Source organism: Danio rerio, chromosome 13 (genome assembly GCF_052040795.2).
Source record: "Danio rerio strain M-AB ecotype USA chromosome 13, GRCz13ab, whole genome shotgun sequence".
Lineage (NCBI taxonomy): Eukaryota > Metazoa > Chordata > Actinopteri > Cypriniformes > Danionidae > Danio > Danio rerio.
Window position 1 is genome coordinate 14543646 of NC_141033.1, and position 16906 is coordinate 14560551.

The 16906-nt window shown below is 40.7% G+C and overlaps 1 protein-coding gene across 1 annotated transcript in view; it reads right to left on the bottom strand.

Annotated features, from left to right (window-relative positions):
* The window catches only part of gfra4a (GDNF family receptor alpha 4a), a 298064-nt gene that overhangs the window by 236608 nt on the left and 44550 nt on the right, over positions 1–16906 (bottom strand).

The window sequence follows — 16906 nt, forward strand, 5'->3', positions numbered from 1 at the left end:
GACATTAACTCAATGCTCAACTGGTACTTATGGGCCTTAAGAATGCCAAGCTAATATCCCCCACACCATTACACCACCACCACCAGCCTAAAGCAATAAAATGCAGGATGGATCCATTCTTTCTTGTTGTTGACGCCCAATTCTGACCCTACCATCCAAATGTTGACGCAGAAATTAAGACCCATCAGACCAGGCAAGGTTTTTCCATTGTTCTATTGTCCAATTTTGGTGAGCCTGTGCAAATTGTAGTCTCAGTTTCCTGTTGTTAGTTGACAGAAATGGCGTTGTTGATGTTTTTTGCGTTCAGAGATGTTTTTCAGCATACCTTGTAACGAGAGGTTATTTGAGTTACTGTTGCCTTTCTATCAGCTTGAACTAATCTGGCCATCTCCTCTGACAACATCAATGAGGCATTTACTCCACCAGAATTGCAGCTCACTGGATATTTTCTCTTTTTTGGACCATTCTCAGTAAACCCTAGAGATGGTTGTGTGTGAAAATCCCAGTAGATCAGCATTTTCTGAAATACTCAGACCAGCCCATCTGGCACCAACAACCATTTCCCATTCGAAGTCACTTAAATCACCTTTCTTCCCCATTCTGATGTTCAATTTGAACTGCAGCAGATCATCTTGACCATGGCTGCGTCTGAAACCACCTACTACTCAGTAGGTACTGCATTTGAATTTAAACATACTACTCGGCCATTAGAAAAGTATGTTCTATACAGTATGAATGTAAGAAGGTTGAATGGAATTCGGATGTACTACATCCGCCATTTTGTCAAGGTCACGTGACCTACCTGCGTCAGTTGTGTTGCTTCGCACCCATTCATGAATTCTCTTGCGGGACATCATGGAATAACGCAGCATGCATGGGATGCACACTTTGAATCTCGCCGAAATTAGTAAGTCATCCGGGTACTTTTTGCATACTGATTTTCAAATTCTGTGAATTCCATGAATATGCTCGCATACCGATTTTAGCGTACTATATGGTATAAAAGTTTGCGATTTCGGATGCAGCCCATGTCTACATGCCTAAATGCATTGAGTTGCTGCCATGTGATTGGCTGATTAGAAATTTGCATTAACAATCAGTTGTGACAATTGTAAATAATAAAGTGGCTTTTGTGTGTGTGTGTGTGTGTGTGTGTGTGTGTGTGTGTGTGTGTGTGTGTGTCATTCATTCATTTATTTATTCATTCATTACTTTTCTTTTCAGCTTCGTCCTTTATAAATCTGGGGTCACCACAGAGGAATAAACCGACAACTTATCCAGCATATGTTTTACGAAGTGGATGCATTTCCAGCCACTCCCATCACTGGGAAACATCCATACACACTCATTCACACACATACACTACTGACAATTTAACTTACCCAATTCACCTATACCACATGTCTTTGGACTTGAAGCCGGTGCACCCAAAGGAAATCCACGCAAACACTGGGAGAACCAAAAGGCATATTTGTGTTATTAATGTCAAAAAAAGTAGAATCTGTAGTATTTTATTGATGTGAAGAATACCTTAAAATTAAACAGTTATTGCATAAGCCATTCTTCTGATTTTAATGTTACAATGAAATCTTTTTTTTACTGTTCTTGAGTTGTCTCAAGACAACAGTTGTATGAAGTTATTACTTTTAATTATTTTCTGATGTGAATGAAGGCATAACAATTACTACAGTTCTTACAAAAAGAAGAGTTTTTTGCCATTTATGTCACAACAACTGTACATTATTTATCTGGAAATAAAAAATGATGCAATGACTATAAAGCAATATTGGCAAAAGCTATTACTATTAAAAAACATATTACATGAATGTCATTCATTCATTCATTTTCTTGTCGGCTTAGTCCCTTTATTAATCCGAGGTCGCCACAGCGGAATGAACCAAAGGAGGTCGAGCCATCTCTTTCATGGCTCCTACACTCTGGAATAGCCTTCCTGATAACGTCCAAGGCTCAGACACACTCTCCTAGTTCAAAACTAGATTAAAGACCTATCTGTTTAGTAAAGCATACACTCAATGCATCACCTAGCGGGTTTCACACAGGCTTCTGCATCTTGCTTATATACACTATGAACAGCAGCTACGCTAATTATTCTCTTTATTCTCTATTTTTCACCTAGGGATACTCATCCCGAGGTCCTCAGATTATGCGGAGTCACTGATTGGATCCAAGACCAGCAACGAGATGATCCCAAGGTTTCAATATCCGGGACCAGGCCATATCCTGAGCTGCTGCTGCGCTGATGGTCATGGGGAGTGGAGAACATGAGTCTGATTCCAGCGACGCTCAAGGGACAGACAAGTCTTCGCTGAGGCCATCTTCCAGCCTCCACCGCGGTGACTGAAGCTCTGCACAAGACTTTTGGCCAGCGGAGAAATTAAAATGGTTGTGCCCAACTGAGTCTGGTTCTCTCAAGGTTTTTTTTCTTCACTCCCATCAGGTGAAGTTTTTTTCTCTCTCCGCTGTCGCCACTGGCTCGCATGGTTCAGGATTGGTAGAGCTACGCATCGATGAATTTGCTCTTCAGTGTTTGAACTCTCAGTAATGATTAAATCACACTGAACTGAGCTAAACTGAACTGAACTGAACTTAAACACTAAAAACTGAACTACACTTTTCCAGTTACTATGACCATTTATGTGAAGCTGCTTTGACACAATCTACATTGTAAAAGCGCTATACAAATAAAGCTGAATTGAATTGAATTGAACCGCCAACTTATGCAGTACGTTTTTTACGCAGCGGATGCCCTTCCAGCCACAACCTATCTCCGGGAAACATCCACACACACACACACATACTCATACACTTCAGACATTTTAGCCTACCCAATTCACCTGTACCGCATGTCCTTGAACTGTGAGGGAAACCAGAGCACCCGGAGGAAACCCACGCAAATGCAGGGAGAACATGCAAACTCCACACAGAAACACCTACAGAACCAAGGTTCGAACCAGTGACCCAGTGACCTTCTTGCAGTGAGGCGACAGCACTACCTAGTGTGCCACTGCGTCACCTTACATGAATATATTAATTATTATTGATTAATAACAACTGTTATTTGAAAAGATACCTGCGATATTGTAACAATAATAGTGTTAGATGATTTTATTGAAAAGCTCCTGTTTTGAAAAAAAAATGCATTATTGTGATATTATTGTCATAATAAAAATGTAACATTGCATTTTATTAATGTGAATTAAACCTATTAAAGTTTATTTCTTTTGGAAGAGACATTATCAAAGTCAATATGTGTTAAACATATTATTATATTATTAATGCAAAAAGTACTAAAACAGTTTCTGTAAAAAAAAAATAATAGTCTTGTAATACTGGTGTACAGTATGAATAATACTATTACGTAATATATGTCACAAATAAAACATTAATTTAAATTATATTGTTCTAACAATGGCCTTGAGAATAAAAAAGTTCCTGTAGAATACATTATTGTGATATTGATGACACAAAAAACATTTACATTTCAATACTAATGTTATAAAAAGCAGGACAGAAAATCTACAACCAATTCAGTTTTACTGAACAGTAATTGATGTATATTTTAGACTCACTGTACACATAAAAGATCAAGAAGGTGCTTATGTCATGCCATGTGACATCTAGTGACTTTGTGAAATAATCTTTACAGAGCCTCAGCTGCATGTTTTGAAATATTTATAAACTGTGCTCCAAGCATGCCCAATATGTCTTTATTAGACTTATTACATTTTTACTTTCTGTTTACTGATAGTGTGCAACAGAATGCTTGCGTTTTAAACTGCATTTAACCAGGCATATTTATGAGTCAGGAGTATCTAGTGCTGTTCCTTGAGAGTCGCCTTCCAGCTGAGTTCAGCTCCAGCCCTAATTAAACACACATGAACCAGCTAATCGAGGTCTCCAGGATCACTCAAAATTTCCAAGCAATCTAAAACTCCAGTGCTGTGTCCCAATTCACCTACTCATACTATAAACTAAAATGCATGTTCTCTTTTTGTGAAGAACTATAACAGTGGAATAGGCAAGCTTTGGGGCATGCAGTACTACTTCATCATCAACAGACTATTCTGCTGCTTAGTAACATGCCCTGTCAATCATCTTGTCACATCCTCCACATTTTTTAATAATTAATTTCCTACTGCATTGGAGATGAAGCCCAATCCATGATTTGAGGGTATGTCATGCAGCGAATTTCATCTCCACATGAGTTTGCATATTTATGCATTCAAAAAATAATGACCAAATGCGTTTTATAGAAGTTCTCAACGCAATTTTTTAGTTTTAGGTGGTCTGGTTCTATAACAAAATTATGTTAAGGATATATTCCATAGAAAGTATCATGCTACAGGACATATTTAAAGAATAGATAATTTAAAGTTAAAGTACAAGTAAACATTATTTTAGCTGTCAATTGTATTACTTTGGGTTCAGGATTGGGGTAGGCACAGGTGTAGACATTAAAAAACAGACTAGGACACTGTATGTGATAGGTTTAGGATTGGGTTGGTGTAGATGTTAGTAAAACTCCAAAGGTTATTGTGATGGATAGGGTTAATGTTAAAGATGTTAATAAAACACATTAAGTTACTTTACGGGTAGGGTTGGGAATGGGGTAGGTGTAGATGCTAATAAAACACAGTAAGTTACTGTAAAGGATAGGGTTGGGTCTAGGTGGCGACATTAGTAAGACACAATATTATACTGTTAGGGGTAGGTTTAGGTATGGGGGAGGTGTATATGTTAACAAGACAGTATGTTATTGTAAGAGATATGGTTGTCATAGATGTTAATAACACACAGTAAGTTACTGTACGGGGTAGGGTTGGGATTGGGGTAGGTGTAGAGATTAGTAAAACACAGTATGATACTGTAAATTGTAGGTTTAGTGTTGGGGTAGGTGTAGATGTTAATAAAGCACAGTAAGTTACTGTGAGGGGTAGGGTTGGAGTAGGTGTAGATGTTAACCCTCTGGGGTCTGAGGGTGTTTTGGGGCTCTGAGAAGTTTTGACATGCACTGACATTTGTGTTGTTTTCAGTAACTTAAAAAACATATTCATGGCTAAAGTGTAATAACACTGTAAACATCACTTGTTGGGCTACAATAATACCTAAGCAGAATGTTTGTATGTGTTTGTGTTTTTGAGAAAAAAAAACTTTATGCGTGGTTAATGAAAAACTAAAATTTTGAAGTCATTGAAACAAGGCCATGAAACACACAGAGGACATCTGTGCACAAGACTTTTGAGAACCAGATCTTGTAGCCTACTGTTTTTGCTTCAAAATGATGTGAGAATCATTCTTGTTTACTCGGTCACAGAAAACAATATAATGAATTAAAATTTCTAAATCACTTTTCGAGTGAAAATTGTCTATGCGAGAAGGCGTGAACTATCATTACTATGCAGTGAGTCACACCTGAGAAGACAACGACCTGCATAATAAGCTGTATAATGAGCCATGGTAATCTCATTTTAGAGCAATGCTATTTTAAAGAATGATAATTACACTTCAAGCGTTCTAGAGATACATGTCTCATCTCTGTGTGTTTTGTTTTTGCAGAGTTTCAGCTCATTTTACTGACCCGCTTCTAAAAGCAGTTCACGGAGAGAGAAAAGAGAAAATGCCTACACGGTTTGTTTACCTTATTTTGCAAAAGCACACACATTTGTTGTTGCTGTGAGTGTACACAACAAAAAGTAGACACCTAACAGATTCGATTGATGTATTGATCTTATCTGTACAACCAAAACTGAAAGTGCAATTTAAGTTCATTTCAGCGGTTTGACGACACGCTGGCTTCGACCCCAGGAGGTTAATAAAGGACAGTACATTACTTTGAGAGGTAGGGTTGGGGTTGGGGTAGGTGTGGACATTAGTAAAACACGATAGGTTACTGTAGGTGGTAGGTTTAGGGATGGAGTAGGCGTAGATGTTACAAAACACAGTGAGTTACCGTATGGGGTAGGGTTGGGGTAGGTGTAGATGTTAGTAAAACAGAATAGGATATGGTAAGTGGTATAGGTTTAGAGTTGGGGTAGGTGTATATGTTAATAGACCACAGTAGGTTACTTTAAGGGGTAGGGTTGAGGTTGGGATAGGTGTAGACCAGGGGTCACCAACCCTGTTCCTGGAGAGCTACCGTCCTGCAGATTTTAGTTGCAACCCTGACCAAACACACCTGTTTGTGATTATCAAGTGCTGCTTTAGGTACTTTAAATTGGTTCAGGTGAGTTTGATCAGGGTTGGGACTGAATTTTGCAGGAAGGTAGCTCTCCAGGAACAGGGTTGGTGACCCCTGTTGTAGACATTAGTAAAACACAATAGGTTACTGTAAGTGGTAGGTTTAGGGATGGGGTATGTGTGGATGTTAATAAAGCACAGTAAGTTACTGTGAGGGGTAGGGTTGGGGTAGGTGTAGATGTTAATAAGGCACAGTTTGTTAGTCTAAAAGTTAGGGTTGAGGTTGGGGTTGGTGTAGATGTTAATAAAACACAGTAAGTTACTGTAGGGGGGAGGGTTGGGGTAGGTGTAGATGTTAATAAACGACAGTAAGTTACTGTAAGAGGTAGGGTTGTGGTTGGGGTAGGTGTCGATGTCAATAAAGCACAGTAAGTTACTCTAAGGCAGGGGTGTCCAAACTCGGTCCTGGAGGGCCGGTGTCCTGCAGATTTTAGCTCCAATATGCCTCAACACACCTGCAAGGATGATTCTAGAAAGCATAGTAAGAGCTTAGGTTTGGAACTAAACTTTGTAGAACAGCAGCTCTCAGGACAGAGTTTGGACATTCCTGCTCTAAGTGGTAGAGTTGGGATAGGTGTAGACATTATTAAAACACACTAGGTTACTGTAAGTGGTAGGTTTAGGAATGGGGTAGGAGTAGATAATAATAAAATACAGTAAGTTACTGTAAGGGGTAGGCTTGGGGTTGGTGTAGATGTTAATAAAGCACAGTAAGTTACTGTGAGGGGTAGGGTTGGGGTAGGTGTAGATGTTAATAAGGCACAGTTTGTTAGTCTAAAAGTTAGGGTTGAGGTTGGGGTTGGTGTAGATGTTAATAAAACACAGTAAGTTACTGTAGGGGGGAGGGTTGGGGTAGGTGTAGATGTTAATAAAGGACAGTAAGTTACTGTAAGAGGTAGGGTTGTGGTTGGGGTAGGTGTCGATGTCAAAAAAGCACAGTAAGTTACTCTAAGGCAGGGGTGTCCAAACTCGGTCCTGGAGGGCCGGTGTCCTGCAGATTTTAGCTCCAATATGCCTCAACACACCTGCAAGGATGATTCTAGAAAGCATAGTAAGAGCTTAGGTTTGGAACTAAACTTTGTAGAACAGCAGCTCTCAGGACAGAGTTTGGACATTCCTGCTCTAAGTGGTAGAGTCGGGATAGGTGTAGACATTATTAAAACACACTAGGTTACTGTAAGTGGTAGGTTTAGGAATGGGGTAGGAGTAGATAATAATAAAATACAGTAAGTTACTGTAAGGGGTAGGCTTGGGGTTGGTGTAGATGTTAATAAAGCACAGTAAGTTACTCTAAGGCAGGGGTGTCCAAACTCGGTCCTGGAGGGCCGGTGTCCTGCAGATTTTAGCTCCAACTTGGCTCAACACACCTGCAAGGATGATTCTAGAAAGCCTAGTTAGAGCTTGCTTAGCTAGCCCAGGTGTGTCTGATCAGGTTTGTAACTAAACTTTGCAGGACATCGGCTCTCCAGGACAGAGTTTGAACATTCCTGCTCTAAGGGGTAGAGTTGGGGTAGGTGTAGACATTAGTAAAACACAATAGGATACTGTAAGTGGTAGGTTTAGGGATTGGGTAGGTGTAGATGTTAATAAAGCATAGTAATGGCTCATTTCCACTGAGTGGTAAGGTACGGTATGGTGCAGCGTACCGAACCGAACCATACTTTTTCGCCACCCTTTTGAAAGGGTACCAAACACGAGAAAGGGTACCAAAAGACGGAGCTAGACGTGCAGCTGAACGCTATTGGTTTACAGAGATATGTCATTCACTTACGCAACAAGCCAGAATGCAAACAAAATACCTGCCATGTTTGAAATACACAGCGAGAGATTACAGAGGAATTATATATACAAATAATAACGAGCCATGGTCTAACCCTAACCCTAACCCTTGGTAGTGGAAACGCAAGCCTGATAAAAGTGACCATACTGTACCAGTCAGTGAAAACGAGCCATAAGTTACTGTAAGGGCTAGGCTTGGGGTAGGTGTAAATGTTAATAAAGCACAGTAAGTTCCCCTTCATATGGGAACTTCTACGTGTGTCTGTATAAAGAGACTTTAGGAGTGCTTTAGACGACCAATCATTTCTGAAGATATAAAAACGGGCCAATGAAATGCCATTTGAATTGGCGGAGCTTAGCTCCACAGCTGAAACTGATGAGCCAATTAAGGCTATATCAGTCGGCTGTGTGAGTTAGCTCGTCAGAATTGTTGCTTCAGACCAGATCTGAGACTGAAGAACCTTTCTGCTGAGCTGACTTCCAACGTTGAAGAAAGCATTGTCTTCACCAGTGTGGGAGAAGACATGTTAGTGGCGGTTGAGCTGCATTTCCCGTCCCCTTGGCGTTTCGCCGGTAATCTAAAAGAGCAGTTTTCTACAAAGAGCAGAATTCCGTAAGAGAGCACACTGTCGTGCAGCGCGTCTTTTTAAAAATGTCTTTTCGACCGTGCGTTTCTGGATACGGTGGTTTTCTCGCCCCGGATGACAGGCACGAGTATTGCGTCACATGCTCCAACATGTTGATGCGGTGCTCGTGGACAATTCTTGCCCACATTGCGATGGCAACTGAGGTCGTGGCGAGCTCTTTTATTAGGGCAAGTCACCCTTGCTGCTCCCCGCCAAGCAGTTAGCACTCGGGCAGGCCTGACGGTTACAGTGGGGGATAATCTGTCGCCTTTGAGCCTGCGGACCCCTCGCTCCTAGCCAGTGTGTTCTGGTTCTGCTTCGAGTTTGAGCGCTGGTCCATCCTCCAGGCTGGCCCTGGAATTGGACATGTTAGCCGTGTTAACCCGGGCTGCTTCGGCCGTGGGGCTGGAGATGGCTTGTCCCCCAGAACCGTGGTCGGACCGCTTAGATGGGTGCTACGTGGGGGTAAAGAAAAAGGCAAAGCCTTCTAGACCCCCCATCCCCTTCTTCCCGGAGGTACACAGAGAGCTCACACAGGCATGGAGGGCACCTTTTACTGCCCGGTCCTCGTGCGTTCCCACTCTCACCTCCCTCTATGATGGAGCGGCCAGGGGATATAAGGTGGTTCCCCAGGTGGAGCGTGCTAGCTGCTCTACTCTTGGAGATTCACCCAAACTCCCTTCCAAGGCATGCAGGTTATCTGAGTCTCTCATGGCCAGAGCCTACACTGCTGCAGGTCAGGCCGCCTCCTCTCTGCACACTACAGCCACCCATCAACGCTACCAAGCCGAGAAACTGGCCGAGATGTAGGAGGGAGGTTCTCCCCCGGGCTTGCTGCATGAGCTCTGCACGGCAACCGATTATGCTCTCATGACCACCAAATCGGCTGCTCGTGCCCTGGGGAAGCCGATGGCCACATTAGTGGTCCAGAAACGCCACCTTTGGCTGGTCTTGGCTGATATGAGTGACGTTGACAAAGCTCGCTTTCTTAATGCTCCAATATCCCGGGCTGGCCTGTTCGGCGACACCGTTGAGGAGTTCACCCAGGAGTTCTCCGCGATGAAAGAGCAGTCCAAGGCGATAGGTGAAGTAATTTATCAGCGGGCTCGGAAAACTGCTCAACCCGCTTCCCATTCCGCTGCGGCAGCTCCTCGCCGAGGGCGTCCACCCGCGGCTTCAACATCCGCTCCGCTTCTGCTGCCCACTCCACCGGCCAAGCGGCAACGCCGAGCCTCCCGTGGGACTGTGACGCCACCGCCCCAGGGCGCCGTTAATTCCGGTAAACAGACCGAAGCGTTACCGGGAGGGGCCATTCAGAGAAGAGGGGACCTGCTCTTTCCTCGGTGTGGGGCCGAGGATTATTACATCAGTCCACTACGACTCTAAACTCACCGCTGCCAGCCTCTGCGCCAACGGCAACCAAATTTCCAAAAGAGCAGTTTCCTCTCTCTCCGGATGTGCATCTCCGCCTTCCAGCTCGCAGTGCCGGGACCCCTCGCCTCAGGCCCTCAGAGTGCAGCAGAACGGACTCCTTTCTCTCACTCCGGCCTCATCGCGGGATCCAGGGAGGAAGGTAAGAGAAACTCTCTTATTTTAAGCTCTTCCTTGGGACGCACGGCTTCCCGGGATGAGCACTCCCATCCCGAGCTGCCCCTCTTCTGGCAAGTCAGCGATCGCTCCCATGTTGCCATTAGCGCGGGCTCTGCTGGATTGGTTAGCGCCGCTCAGCGCGTTGAGGTGGTTCATGCGGACGGTCAGACTCAGCTATGCGATTCAGTAAGCTATTCGCCCTCCCAAGTTCACGGGTGTCCTTTTCATGAGGGTAATCCCAGAGAGCACCCCTGTTTTGCGAGAGGAGATTGCTGTCCTCCTGGCTAAGGATGCAATCGAGCAGGTCCCTCCAGCCGAGATCAGGTCCGGGTTTTACAGCCCATATTTCATTGTGCCCAAAAAGAGCGGGGGGTTAAGGCCAATCCTAAATCTTCGCAGACTGAACTGTCATTTATACAAAATGCCTTTCAGAATGCTCACGCAGAAACACTTGATTCAGAGCGTCCATTCACAGGTCCCCATACTTCCACGTCACTGTCCTTTTCTCCGGTTTGCATTCGAAGGTCGAGCCTGGCAATACAAAGCCCTCCCCTTCGAGCTCTCTCTGTCTCCGCGGGTTTTCACCAAGCTTGCGGAGGGTGCCCTAGCGCCCCTGCGCCTTGCGGGCATCCGCATACTTAACTATCGCGACGATTGGCTCATTCTAGCCTCGTTCCGCGATCAGCTGATTATGCACAGAGACAAAGTGCTTCGGCACCGTGACCAGTTGGGGTTTCAGGTCAACCGAGAGAAGAGCAAACTTTGCCCTGTGCAGAGGAAATTAAGGGAATTAAGTTCTGTGTCACAAACGCTTGCTGCGCCATGCTCCCTAACCCGGAGATGCGTGCGCTTTATCCTACTCTGCTAGTAAGTTTCCCTTCTCAGCTGAACCCTCGGAGAGTTCCTCCGAGGCCCCCTTCATCGACTCAGCGGAGGAGTCGAATGCATGGCTCTGTGTGCAGTTAGTACGCCCATTTGGTCTACACGCATTTTGAGGATCGGTGCCAGCTATGTGCATCCCGATTTGGTGATGCCATATGCATTATTACTAAGGTGTGTTCCCCCTTATCAGGCGGTCCCGTGTCTTTCCAAAATCGCTAATCAGCTTATCATATGTAGCACTCCCCCTCATTAGGGCTAGTCCATATACCTCCTTACCATCAGGTCTCCCCTTCTGGGTAGCTGGTGGTCTCCCCCGCGTCCTCCCCCTGCGGGGACTGACGCTTTCCCAACGTACTGTCATATTTCCAAAAATCCCTAGTTTATATTAACTAGGTAAAAGCACACTTACGACCCTCTATTAAAATTAAACATTTATGCCTATGTAATGGTAATATGTTGGGCCTAGGGGAAATTGGAAGGTTGCGCTCTTGGTGCGCTCAAGCTTTGGCTTGGCAAACTACACATCAGGAGCGTGACGGGCTTGGTTGCAGTAGCGCTTTCCATACAATCTCCCAAAGTCTGTTTATACAGACACACGTAGAAGTTCCCATATGATGGGGAACGTCCAGGTTATGTACGTAACCCAAGTTCCCCGAATAGAGAACGGAGACGTGTGTCTCCACTGCCACAGCACCTGAGTCTCCAGCTAGGAGCTGAGCGATCGGCTCTTTAGCAGGCAAAATTATGACGAGCTAACACACAGCTGACTGATATAGCCCTAATTGGCTCATCAGTTTCAGCTGTGGAGCTAAGCTCCGCCAATTCAATTTGCATTTCATTGGCCCGTTTTTAAATCTTCACAAATGATTGGTCGTCTAAAGCACTACCAAAGTCTCTTTCTACAGACACATGTCTCCGTTCCCTATTCGGGGAACGTGGGTTATGTACATAACCTGGACTTTACTTTTAGAGGTAGGGTTGGGGTTGGGGTTGTTGTAGACATTAGTAAAACACAATAGGTTACTGTTAGTGGTAGGTTTAGGGATGGGATATGCGTAGATGTTAATAAAGCACAATAAGTTCCTGTAAGGGGTAGGGTTGGGGAAGGTGTAGACATTAGTAAAACATAATAGAATACTGTAAGTGGTAGGTTTAGGGATGGGGTAGGTGTAAATGTTAATTAAACACAGCAAGTTACCGTAAAGGGTAAGGTTCGTGTAAGTGTAGACATTAGTAAAATAGATCAAGATACTGCAAGTGGAAGGTTTAGGGTTGGGCTAGATGTTAGTTAAACACAATAAGTTACTTTGGGTGGGGTTGGGTTGCGGTAGATATACACAGTAGAAAAACACCATAGGTTACTGTAAGAGGCGAGATTAGCGTTGGAGTGGATGCATATGTTAATAAAACACAGTAACTTGCTGTAAGTGATGGGGTAGGTGTAAAAACATTAGGTTAGTAAAACACAATAGGATACTGTGAGATGTAGGGCAAAGAACATGCATTTCATGATTTAAATGGTTTAATGATCAAATTATTAGTTATATGAGAGGTGATGTGCTCAGCACAAGCCATCAGGGAATACACATTTGAACTTAACACTTTGCAATCACAATAGTGTGATCGTGCACTTTAGGGTCCAGCCTAGACTGATCACACCGATGTGTACATGTAAAAGGGTTAAGTCGCAGGTTTAGGGTTGGGGTAGGTTCAGACATTAGTAAAACACAATTGGTTAATCAAAGGCAAGGACAGTTGCTTTAAGGGTTAGTTTTATGTTTGGAGTAGGTTTAGCAAAACACCAAGCTTACTGTAAGGGGTAGCTTTATGGTTGGTGTAGGTGTAGATAAGTAGATTAAAAAAATATAAACATAATCATTATTTATAAATAAGTAAACTCAATGTTACAAGACATTAATAAATAAATAAAAAATCCCAGGAGGTTTTTACAGCTCACATGGAGCTCAAGTCAAAGTCATTTGGATTTGACCTGTCCAGAGCCGACTCCAACCTCCATTTATACCATGATTATTTTCTTGAATCTACACTTTAACTTTCTACCAGACCATCCAGTTAAGTTTGAAAAATTCATTTAAAAATAGTAATCAAGACACTAACTCTTTTTTAAACACTGTTATTGAAATTGGGATGCAGCACAAGACTGGCCTCCCCTGCTGTAAGTAAAAGGCTCGGGTCAGATCTGAAGCTGTCAAGTGAGTGCAGTTAACTAGTAAACAGCAGGAGGTCTTTGCCTTTTGACTGTAGCTTCACCTAAGGGCTGGTGAAACATCTCGATTTCATATCAACAAACATACACACAACCCAGTGGAGTCCATTGACCTCTACACTTTAAGCTGAGGATCAGGGAGAAGGTGAGTAGGAGGAAAGTAGACGTTTCTCATTATGGTTCAATCCACTAAAGCTCGGCTTACAGCGGCCCACCTGCGGTTACCCAGCCAACAGCAAAACACTATACACAAACACACTGCAGGATCTGTTGTCCAGTTCATAGCTGCAATTACTCGCTTTTAATCGAGCGGTAAATCGAATTAATTACAGGACATAACTAAAATTAATTCTGCGATACCTGCTCAGAAAAAAATGAAGATTATTTCAAGTTATTTTGTTATTGGAGCAGATGAAGAGGCTTAGTCAATATGGTGTTTTTCTTCTTTTGAACATATTGACCATTAAAAGTGCTTGTTGTAAAGCTGTTAGTCACCATGGCAATTTAGGATTAATCTAAATGGTCAAAACTAGAGTTAAATAAGCTAAAAGATAGTTCGCTCTGATTTTCTCAGATTGAAATAGCAGAAAAAAATAATCATTAGCATTCATGCATACCATATAATGAAACCCAGCATTAAGCTTTTTAGAAAGAAAGAAAGAAAGAAAGAAAGAAAGAAAGAAAGAAAGAAAGAAAGAAAGAAAGAAAGAAAGAAAGAAAGAAAGTCTCCCATACAAAACACACATTATTTACCAAGTGTTCTATGGATATACAGAAGTGTTTAAGGGAAAACATAATAATTTGTACTGTAACTTACCAAACCCTTTACAAATTATTATTAATATTTGTAATTTAAACCCTAATGCAATAAACTATTCAAATACAAAACTTATTTATTTAGAATATTTTAAGGGATGTAAAAATTAGCAATGGTCCCAATGCATTTCTTTTATTACATTTTTAATTTCCATAGCTCCTGAGAATTCAAAAAGGTCCACATATTGATAAATAATTTTATGGCAGCTGTTTTACGTTAAGATATGATTAAATTGCTCTTGTTACGGTTACGAAATAGTTTGGCAACAAGAAGGAAATGTTTAGGGGCTAGTGACATCATATTGAAATGGCCTTTATATTTTAAAGTTTCAAAGATGATAATGTTGTCAATATGATTCCTGTTAATGGATCTATAAATATTACTACAAACTCAGTATTATGCATGTCAAGCAAGTAGATGGTAATGTCTCTTTGTATAGAAATGCTCTAGTTTGCCTTTGTTGTCTTGGTTATTAAGTACTCATGTACTCAGTCTGCAGACTAAAAACTTTATACATATGCAGATATCATGCCATTTTTCACAAAATAAAAAAGTAGCTAATTTCAAAAATTTGCACTTGAAAACAAGTGAGCATTTTTTAGGTTTCCAAAAACATTAGCCACTTTTCCACTCTCGTATTGAATTGTTCTTTAAGCAGAACTGTTCCTTTCCGTGCCAAACCAGGCCAGACAGCACGGATACGGTTTCATTTTCCACTGTCATGCTGCGACAAAGCTCTTTGAAACATTACACAAAACACATCAGTAGTTGAAGTAGCTAAACTAGCCGAAACTAGTTTTTACATGTTCATAAAAGCAAAAGCAACCGCGTGACTAAGCACAGTTATGCCGCTCCATCTTATAGGGGTGCTAAATATAGGTACATGTCTTTACATGTTATTTATTTAGAGGTCATATGGCTAAATATTATTTGGAGGGAAAATTACCAAAATGTAATGTGATGATTGAAAATGATTGAAGGGGAAATAAATTATATATTTAAAATCTCTGAACATAACAGAAAATTAAACAATGATAATGCAACAATAATAATGCATTTGTATTATAGTGGCAGAAATATCATTTTGGACAGGCCTTGTCAAAAGTGAGCGGGCACTTTCACTATTAAAAATATAGCACTTATTTAATTTTTTACAATCAATTAAATTACAAAGCATTTTTATATCAGAATTTGATAATGATATAAAATATATTCCATTTTGATGGTAAAATATAACCATTTAAGCAATGGCTGTTATTTGTTTCAGTGTTCAAACATTACAATACGGATGCAGCAAGTGAAATAAAAACGAATATGAAACAAGACAAATAGCAGGATTTAAAGCATATAAAGGACTATTATGTTTAGCAAAAAGTTGCTCTTTTATGTTTTTTTTTTTCATTTTATTTTTATTATTTTTGTCTTCATAATTAACTAACAAGCTGTAGGCAAATTCTTGCTTGATGTTTTAGAAATTATTTGTGTAGCTATATTAAAGATCACAGAGAACAAAAAAAATAAATAATAAAAAATCACAGAAACAAGTTACATGCCTCCATAAATGTCCAACTTATGTATAACTGAATCATATAATGGCTTATAGCTGAAATTATGAAAATGGCTCATTTTATTTTTAGAAAACATTTGTCAAAACCTAGTGATATTTTTTGAGTAAAAGCAATACTGACATTTAAGAATCCACATTTATTAAAATCTTTCATTCATTTGACTTGTTTATTAGTGCATTTATAGGCTATAATATAAATCATACAACAGTACCTTGGACAGTTACAGTGCCCCTCCGTAAAGCTTTCAAGCAAAGTCCAAAAATTATAGAAAGAGTTAACTTTCTAGCATAGACTTTTAGAGGGGTGACATTACAATATGCCGTAACCCTCCTTCAGGAGGTCTTGCCGGTATTACATTGACAAGCCATTTGGGCTTTGAATTCATTCATTCATTTTCTTTTTCAACATATTCACTTAATTAATTTGGGGTCACCACAGCAGAATGAACCGCCAACTTATCCAGCAAGTTTTGTCTCCAACACAAAAATCGATTGTGTAGGACCCAGCACTTTTTACAGAGTAATAAAATATGTTTTTTTTCTTTTCAAATTTACTAGTTAAAGAATAAAAATACTTGATTTTAAATGTATTAAAGTATTTAAAAAGTAAATTTTTTACTTATGTATATTTATAAACAAATAAACAAATACATATTAAGATGCATCATGCACTGAAAAGTTCAACTGATTAATTGCAATTTAAATGTGTAAAAAAGTAAAAATAATAATCTACAAAATACCACATTCACTAATTTATATTATTCCCCTTAATTAATCTGTTTTCATGCAACACCATTTTAGATATGCGAAGAAAAGGTTGATAAAAACGCCAAGATGCGCATGCATTTTTAAAATGTACATAAAAAGTATCCCCATAACTGAATAGGATAAACTTTTTATTCAATAAAAAAGTGTATAAATGACGATGGAAACACCAAACAATTTCCAGTATGTGCATTGACAAAAGGTTCTGTGATTTTGTTATAAGAGATCATAAGATGATTAAAATGTGCATGAATGGACAAACCAGCAGGGTGATCACTTTGTAAAACATCTGAAATGTTGTTTTGCTCATTTTAAAACACCTTAAACTTTTCAGTATATGGGTTATTATATTATTATTATACATTATTTATTACACATTGAAGATAGTAGATGGC